The following is an 8,665-nucleotide window of genomic DNA, read 5'->3' as shown; positions in this document are numbered from 1 at the left end:
CGACCCCTGTGAAAGGGTCGTTCGACCCCCAAAGGGGTCTCGACCCACAGGTTGGGAACCGCTGCACTAAACTATAGGTTATACTGTAGCCAGAACTGTCTGGACGCCCTGCACCCAGGGACCAGCAGGTAGGAAGGGAAATCTCTTGGCTGAGGTAATTGGCAACTGATCAGTGGAGGGAGAAGGGACTTTTAAAATTTTTATTTATTTTTTCTTTTTAAAATGTTGAAGTAATACAACGTATCCAGCCACCGAATAGGCTGGCTAGAACTAGCACAAACTCCAAATTACTCTTGCATACACTGTCCCCCCTGCCTGGCCACGAGCACAGTCAAGCAAGGTCTACGGGTATGCCCAAGAAGGGACTTTTTTAATTGATAAATTTAGTCATATTACATCTGTAGCCATTGCGGATATATTTTTACATTCCACTTATGATTTCTCTTCCTCCCTTTTTTCCTTATTAGTATTAATATTTTTTTTAAATTTTTTCCCTCATCAAATTTATATGGTCTATTTCTATTCTTTTAGTGGCTACTCTTAAATTTTAACATGCATTCTTGCCTTAACAAAACCTTATAGTTTATCAGAATTGCTACCTTCTTTCTTAACACAAGGATTATGTGTTAAAATAACATAATCCTTGTGTTAAGGATTATGTGTTATCTTAATGATCTTGGCCTGATCATTCCTCTCTGATCTTACAAATTGTTCAGAGTTGTGGTTCCACCTTTTTTTTTTTTTTTTAACTCTTCCCATCACTAATGTTATTGTTGCTTCATACTATTGATGGGAGTTCTGATTTGTAGCCATGACCCCTTTGCTCACTATTCTTTCTTAAATCCTATTCCTGCTGGGTTCAATTTTCTACTTCCTGAAGCTATTCTCTTTAGGATTATGTTTAGTGAGGGACTCTGGGTGTCAAACTTTCTAATTCATTCTTATTTATTTCATCCTCATTTGTGAATGGAAGTTGAGAAAGAGAAAAAGGAAAAGATCTCCTGACATCTGGGACTGATCTAACTTCACAGTCAGGCTTCAATATTATGATAAACGGATCTGATGCTTACAGCTAAGCCATGTTGTTCTCTTGTTGGCCATAAACAGTCTCACACAAACTCCACTTAGACAGGTCACTGTATAACTCACAAAATACCGAACATGCCTCTCTCCTACTAAAGAGTGATAGCAATTTCTCTACCAATTACTGCTTATCCTCACTCCCTAGAGATAAGTATTGAGATACCGAATCATAGAATTGCTCCCACTTTCTGATAACACCCCAACCACAATAGACCCTCCTCAAATTACCAACCAAAGCTTAACTCGTATAATACATTATTTCTAGCACCATCTTGCTGAGACATACCATGCTTCTTTTTTGCTGTAACAAGTAATAAATACAACTTGTTCAACCTAAGGTGTGTTCCCTGAGGACTTTGGCTGAGGGGCATTGACAAAGTTTAACATGGTTCAAAATTTTGGATTGATAGTTATTTTCCTTTTGAACTTGGAAAATACTATCATATTGTCTGTAACTTCCTTTGTTGCTATTGGGAGATGTCAGGGTATTTTTGCTTGCTTCTATAGGTAACTTATCTTTTCTCTAGTTGTCTTAAGATCTTTTTTTTTTCTTTTCTTTTTGTATAATTTCCTTTTGATATGTCTACCTATAGATTTATTTTTATTTATTTTGCTTGAAACAGATTATATTTCCTGAATCTGAGACTTAATGTCTTTCATCAGTTCTAGAACTTTTAAAACCATTATTTCTTTGAATATTGCCTTTTTGCATTCTTTTCCTTCTCAGGTATGATATTCTTCTTGGGGGATAAATCTTATTCTATTCTCCATTTTTTTTTTTTTAAATATATTTTATTGATTTTTTACAGAGAGGAAGGGAGAGAGATAGATAGCTAGAAACATCGATGAGAGAGAAACATCGACCAGCTGCCTCCTGCACATCTCCCATGGGGGATGTGCCCGCAACCCACGTACATGCCCTTGACCGGAATCGAACCCGGGACCCCTCAGTCCGCAGGCCGACGCTCCATCCACTGAGCCAAACCGGCTTTGGCTATTCTCCATTTCCTTTAGCTTCACTCATACTATTTTCACTTGCCAATTCCTCTGTGTTAGTTTCTGGGTTATTTATTTAGATTCATCATTCAGTTCATCAATTCTCTCTCTATATAATTTGTTGATTAACCCATCTCTAAAATTTCTAGACTAAATGTTATTTTTCATTTCCAAAAGTTCCTTCTAATTCTTTTTAAATTTAGTATTTTATATGTCTTGTTTTCAATCTCTTCTTAAAAGTTTCACCATTTATTTCTTTAATTTAAACTTGTTTATTCTGTAAGTCCATAGCACACAATTATTTTATTTATATTAATGGTTTGTCTAATCTTATGTTTTTTTATTTCTTCTGATTCTTGCAAATGGTGACATATATTCTTGTATGATCTCGTGTTTGGCAGCACTTTATATGTGTGTTCTTTCAGAGAGGTTTATACTTTGCTTTTGCAATCTAGGGTCAATTTTCCCCCTGCTGACTTATAGAAGAAACCCTTTTACTATTTTGTTAAAATGCAGGGTTGATAGCCATGTTTCCTCTCACTTTTGGTTTGTCCAAAAAACATTTTTATTTCATATTAATTTTGAAGAATAATTCTCAAGATTTAGAATTCTAGGTTGGCCATTAGTTATTTGCTTTTTTTTTCTGGCAATATTAAAAATCATCCCACTGTTCTAGCTTTTATCATTTCTGTTATATTATCAAATGGCCATCTTCATCTCCTATGAAGGTAATGTGTCTTTCTTTTCAGTCCATTCTTAAGGTATTCTCTCCCTCCCCCCCGCAAAACTCCCACCCTCTGTTTTTAGCAGTCTTACTATGATATGTCTAGGTGTACATTTCTTTGACTTTTTCCTGTTAAGGGTTATAGAGTGTTTAGAATCTGTGGATTTGTCTTTCATCACTTTGGGAAAATGTTGGTGATTCTTCTGTTTACATTGCTCTATCTTATCATCTCTCCTTTCCCTTCCAAGTGAATATATGTAGGAAATTCTCACCATTTCTCATATTTCTCTAATGGTCTTTTCTGTACTGTTCCATCTTTCCCCCCTTGTATGTGCTTGTGGATTTTCTATTGGCCTGTATTTCAAAGTATTTCACTTTCTTAAGCCTGGTTTCTTCTTTCCAAGCTATAGTTTTACTGTCTACTGTTTTATTTTCTAATTTAGTAATGCTCTTTTGCTGTGTTTAATCTTTGGTAAGTCCATCTAATGTGTTCTTCATTTTGAGATATTGTATTTTTTATTTTTAGAATTTCTATTTAATTCTTATTAATAGATTACAATATTCTGATTGGTATTATCTTTCTCTAGAAAGAATTTACCTTCTCTTTTGGTAGGAGATAAAGTGTGGCTGATCACCTTAATAAAAGTGGGCATTGACCTCACACCTATCAGAATGGCTGTTATCAAAAAGATAAGAGAAAGCAAGTGTTAGTGAGGAAGTGGAGAAAAGGGAACTTTTGCACTGTTGGTGGGAATGTAAATTGGTGAAGCCCCCCCCCCCCGCCCCACCCCCCACCTCCCACCGGCTCCGCAAATTAAAACTAAAACTACCATATGATTTAGCAATCCCACTCTGCATATTTATCTAAAGAAAATGGAAACACTAACTCAAAAAGATATATGCACCCCTATGTTTATTGTAGTATCTACACTAATAAAAGAGAAACATGGTAATTAGCGTACGACCGCTACCCTTTTCATTGGCCAATCAGTGAGTATATGCAAATTAACTGTCACCCAAGATGGCGGCCGGCAGCCAGGCAGCTGGAAGCGAACATGAGGCTTGCTTGCTGCAGTGAAGGAGGACTCCAACATTCCCCGCCTGCGCTGCCGGCCTCTGAGCTGGCAGTTTGAAACTTTCTAACAAATATAGAAGCTAAACAAAACCCCGGGATCTCGGAGCTGGAGTTATACATTGTTTCGATTATAGAACGCAAACAAACCAGGTATGAAGCCTCAGAGCTAGAGCCAGAGTTAAAGCTGGCCCAGAATAAAATTTAAAAAAAGAGAAAAAAAAGGAGTGGTTGGGAGCTTCAGTCAACAACCGCCAGCCTGAAAGCAGCCCTCAGCCCCTCACCCAGACTGGCCAGGCACCCCAGTGGGGACCCCCACCCTGAAGGGTGTGTGACCAGCTGCAAACAGCCATCATCCCTTCATCCAGGCTGGCCAGGCACCCCAGTGGGGACCCCCACCCTGATCCAGGACACCCTTCAGGGCAAACCAGCCGGCCCCCAGGCCTCTATCCTATATAGTAAAAGGGTAATATGCCTCCCAGCACTGGGATCAGCGGAGCCGCGAGGCCTCCTGGCACCAGATCAGCGTGACAGGGGGAAGCGCCCAAACACCCCCCCCCCCCCCCCACCCACACACACACAGGCCCTGCTCTGTGTGTGACAGGGTAGAGCCATAACCTCCCCATCGGCCCTGCCCTGAGTGTGACAGTGGTGGCGCCCCAACCCCCTGATCGGCCCTGCTCTGTGGGTGATAGAGGGCAGCGCCCCAACCCCCCCCCCCCCCCCCCGACGGATCCTGCTCTGTGTGTGATGGGGTAGAGCCATAACCTCCCCATTGGCCCTGCCCTGAGTGTGACAGTGGTGGCGCCCCAACCCCCTGATCAGCCCTGCTCTGCGGGTGATAGAGGGTGGCGCCCCAACCCCCTGATCCGCCCTGCTCTGTGTGTGACAGGGGGCGGTGCCCTAACTCCCCTATCGGCCCTACTCTGTGAGTGACAGGGGGGAGCTCCTCAACCCCCTGATTGGCCCTGCTCTGTGCATGACAGGGGGGAGCTCCCCAACCCCCTGATTGGCCCTGCTCTGTGCGTGACAGGGGGTGGTGCCACAACCTCCCCATCGACCCTGCCTTGAGTGTGACAGGGGGCGGTGCCCCAACCCCCCAATTGGCCCTACCCTGAGCATGACTGAGGGTGGCATCGCAACCTCCTGATCCGCCCTGCTTTGTGCATGACAGGGGGCGGCACCCCAACTCCCCAATTGGCCCTGCTCTGAGCCCAACCAGGGGCTGCACCTAGGGATTGGGCCTGCCCTCTGCCACCCAGGAGCAGGCCTAAGCCAGCAGGTCGTTATCTCCCGAGGGGTCCCAAACTGCGAGAGGGCACAAGTGGGCCTGAGGGACCCCCCCTTCCCCCCCGAGTGCACAAATTTTTGTGCACCGGGCCTCTAGTTATTTATAATAGCCAAGTTACAGAAACAACCTAAATGTCCATTGATGTTTCTTACTAATAAACAAAATGTGATATTTATATCACACAATGGAATATTATTTAGCCATAAAAAGAAACAAAATCTTGCCATTTGTGACAACATGGACGAAACATGAGGGCATTATGCTAAGTGAAATAAGTTAGAGAAAGGCAAAAACTTCAGGATTTTACTTATATGTGGAATAAAAAAACAAAACAAAAACCAAGCTGATAGGTACAGAGAACAGACTGGTGGTTGCCAGAAGTGGGGGGTAGGAGCAGGTGAAATATGCGAGGAGGGTCAAAGGTACAAACTTCCAGTTTTAAAATAAATAAGTCATGGGGATATAATGTCCAGCATGGTGACTATAGTTAATAGTTCTATATTGCATATTTGAAAGTTGCTAAAGAGTAGATTTTTAAAATTCTCATTACAGGAAAAATATTTTTGTAGCTATGTATGGTAACAGATGTTAAATAGACTTATCATGGTGATCATTTTGCAGTATATATCATTATTGAATCATTATGTTGTACATCTGAAACTAATTAAAAACATAAGGGACTGTGCTGAGTTACAACCGAGTTGCAAGTATTTTCTATTAAAAGCAAACTTAAGTATATTAACTACAAATTGTTCATTTAAAATTTTTAATTATTAAAGAAATTATCATTTTCAGTAATATTAGATAAATATAGTAAAATTTTAGGTATACACTGATATCTTTTTGTCTAATCCTAAATACATTCACTATGTATATAGCTTGGGTTTTCTATCATGCTAAATAGTAATTTATTTTTAGTTACTCAGAATATTCCTTTGCCTATTAATTCAATCAAGTATATATTAAGCTTTAGTCCCATGCACTTTTCAAGACTCTCAAAGTTTAAGAAAGGAATTGACACATGCACAATTACATTTCAGGGTAAAATTCAATTGATGCCAAGAGGCAGGGCTTTCAACTTCTTTTTCTTTTTTTCCCCATCACTGACATATGACCTGGACAAGGATGAGGCAGACTAAAGCATATGGGTAATTCCATAGTAGCTGGCTATCAGTCCACTATTGCTCTTACACTTAGGAGAACATACTGGCTGACAAATGTTTCAGAAACCATTTGGGGATGCTGCTTATTTCACAATAGTTGTCTCCTCTCTGGGAATGGCCTGAAAAAATAAAGAGGGACCTCCTGGGGCCACGTGTGTGCTAAGTGGCTCTATATGTCCCCTTCTCTGCTTTCTGCAGTAAGAGAGAAGAAAGCCAAATAATTCAGCAAGGTATCCCAGTGAGGTGGCTTAAAAACATGCCTGTAAATTATTTTGACACTCTTCCCACTAGTGGTAGAGTATATTTCCTTTCCCCTTGAATCTGAGTAAGCTTGTGACTTGCTTGTAACCAATAGAGTACAGCAGGTAATGCATTATGTGTCTCCCAACAGTAGGTCATAAAAGGTGATGCAAGTTCAACTTGTTAACTGGAAAAATTGTGCTGGAGCCTGAGCACCATGTAAGAAGCTCCATTATGTGAGATTGCCATGTTGTGAGGAAGCTCAGGCCATACGGAAAGGCCATGTGTACATGCTCTAGTTGACAGCCCCAGCTGAGGTCCCAGATGGCAGCTAACATCAGCCACCCAGGCATGTGAGGGAACAAGTCTCCAGATAATTCCAGCCCCTCCCAGGCCATCTAGTCACCTCCAGCCACTGAGTCTTCCCAGCTGAGGACCCAGACATCATGGAACAGAGCTATTCCCACTGTGCCCTGTTCAAATTCCTGACCCATATAATTCATGAGCATGAGAAAATGGTTGTTGAAGTCACTAAGTTTGGGGATAAATGTTATTCAGCAATAGTAACTGGAATATCCAATAACCTTCCAATAAATCTCTCTTTTGGCCTAAGCTAGATTGAGTTAGATTTTTGTCTTTTCTGATCAATAAGACCTGATTAATTTAGCAAAGCAGTGAAAGTGATGTTATTGTAGAAATAACTTTTGTCTCCTTTAATTTATTTTTAGAAGACACATACACTGAGGTGTTTTAATATTAATAGCAAAATACTTTCTGCTCCTATTGGCATATAGTGACAAAGGTTGAGACCCACTGCCTCAAAGAAGTGACAAAGTGAGCAAGTCTCTTGGGAGAGTGGAGAATGGGAAGAATGATCATATCCTGCAGACCTGGTGGGGAGGGCTGTATATTTATTGCCTAAATGGGCAGAGCACGAAGTCCTTGCCACATCTAGCTTGGCTTTGTGATGAGGCTCATGCTTTTGCCCTGCCCTGCTGGTTCCAGCTCTACCAGGGCCCAGTCTCTGGGAGGCATGAGAGTTCTGCTTGTTCACTCCAGCACATGAAAAACCTTTGCTTCCTGCTGCTGCTCTCATTACTCTTCTATGTTACCTGTGCCCTGCATTTAGCTCCCATTCCTCAGTTGTTTTACACATTTTTTCGCTTATCTCATATCCTTCCTTGTCCAGAAGCGAAAACGTGATGGAGAAGAGGATTATGCTACATCTCTTTTCCTCACTGTGCAAACTTGTCTCCAACCCATTAATGCTCTCCTCTAATCAGGATAGGTTTTTTTTATGGGAACATGCAGTTAGTCACACACTAGGCACTGTGGAGTCCACCGGTAATTAAGAACTCTTTGCATGGACTGCTCAGAATGACTAATGAAATTAGCTGTAGAGCAGCTGTAGGTTCCCCCAAAGCCAGTCCTTTGCAATGCCTTCTTTCTGATCTTAATAAAAATATTTTCAATTCCCATAGTTAGCCTTTAAACCTGATAGCATGGCAGTTGGAATCCAGCCTTCAGTGTGGCCCTGAGCAGCCCTGCAGGCAGTAAAGGTGAGCCAGCTTCCCTTCCCTTAATGAAACCCTGAGCCCATGGTGCTACTCTCATTGTGGTTTCTTTCTCCATCTTGTTTGTAACCTGGATCTCCAATTCTCATTTCCACTTTTGGTATAATTGGGGATAGGGAAATTTTCTTCTTTCCCTCCTAGTTCCTCTGGCTGGTTGAATAATTAAAATGACATAGAAAGATTAACAGGAGAAAATAAAGTTTTAATAAGCACACATGGGGAATTCACGTAAGCATGAAAGTTTCAAAGACAGTAAGGCGAAACGAGGTATATATGTCATTCTGGACTAAGGAGGAGGAAGTAGGAATCCAGGACTTCAAAAGGAAGTAAGGCAATTCACATGGAGATAAAAAGAGTTAATAAATTAGTAAATAAATGTTTGTTGGCCATCTTGAAACAGTGAACACAGAGAGGACTTCAATCAGAGGAGGCTTGTGGGGTTCCTCATAATCACATTTAGTTCATATTAAACTACTAGAGGCCTGGTGAACGACATTCATCCACTTGGGGCGGGGGGTCTCC

General features: G+C 41.4%; 1 non-coding gene across 1 annotated transcript; it reads right to left on the bottom strand.

Moving 5' to 3' along the window:
- Positions 1–220: 220 nt before the first annotated feature.
- On the bottom strand, positions 221–356 carry LOC138992862 (small nucleolar RNA SNORA58). Its single transcript, XR_011468186.1, has one exon. It is a non-coding gene; the product is annotated as a small nucleolar RNA SNORA58 (small nucleolar RNA).
- Between the last annotated feature and the right edge of the window lie 8,309 nt (positions 357–8,665).

This window comes from Myotis yumanensis, unplaced genomic scaffold, assembly GCF_028538775.1.
Source record: "Myotis yumanensis isolate MYYU_CA2020_CCGP unplaced genomic scaffold, mMyoYum1.0.hap1 SCAF_14, whole genome shotgun sequence".
Lineage (NCBI taxonomy): Eukaryota > Metazoa > Chordata > Mammalia > Chiroptera > Vespertilionidae > Myotis > Myotis yumanensis.
The sequence above is the reverse complement of the archived record's forward strand: the minus strand, read 5'-3'. Positions and strand labels throughout refer to the sequence as shown.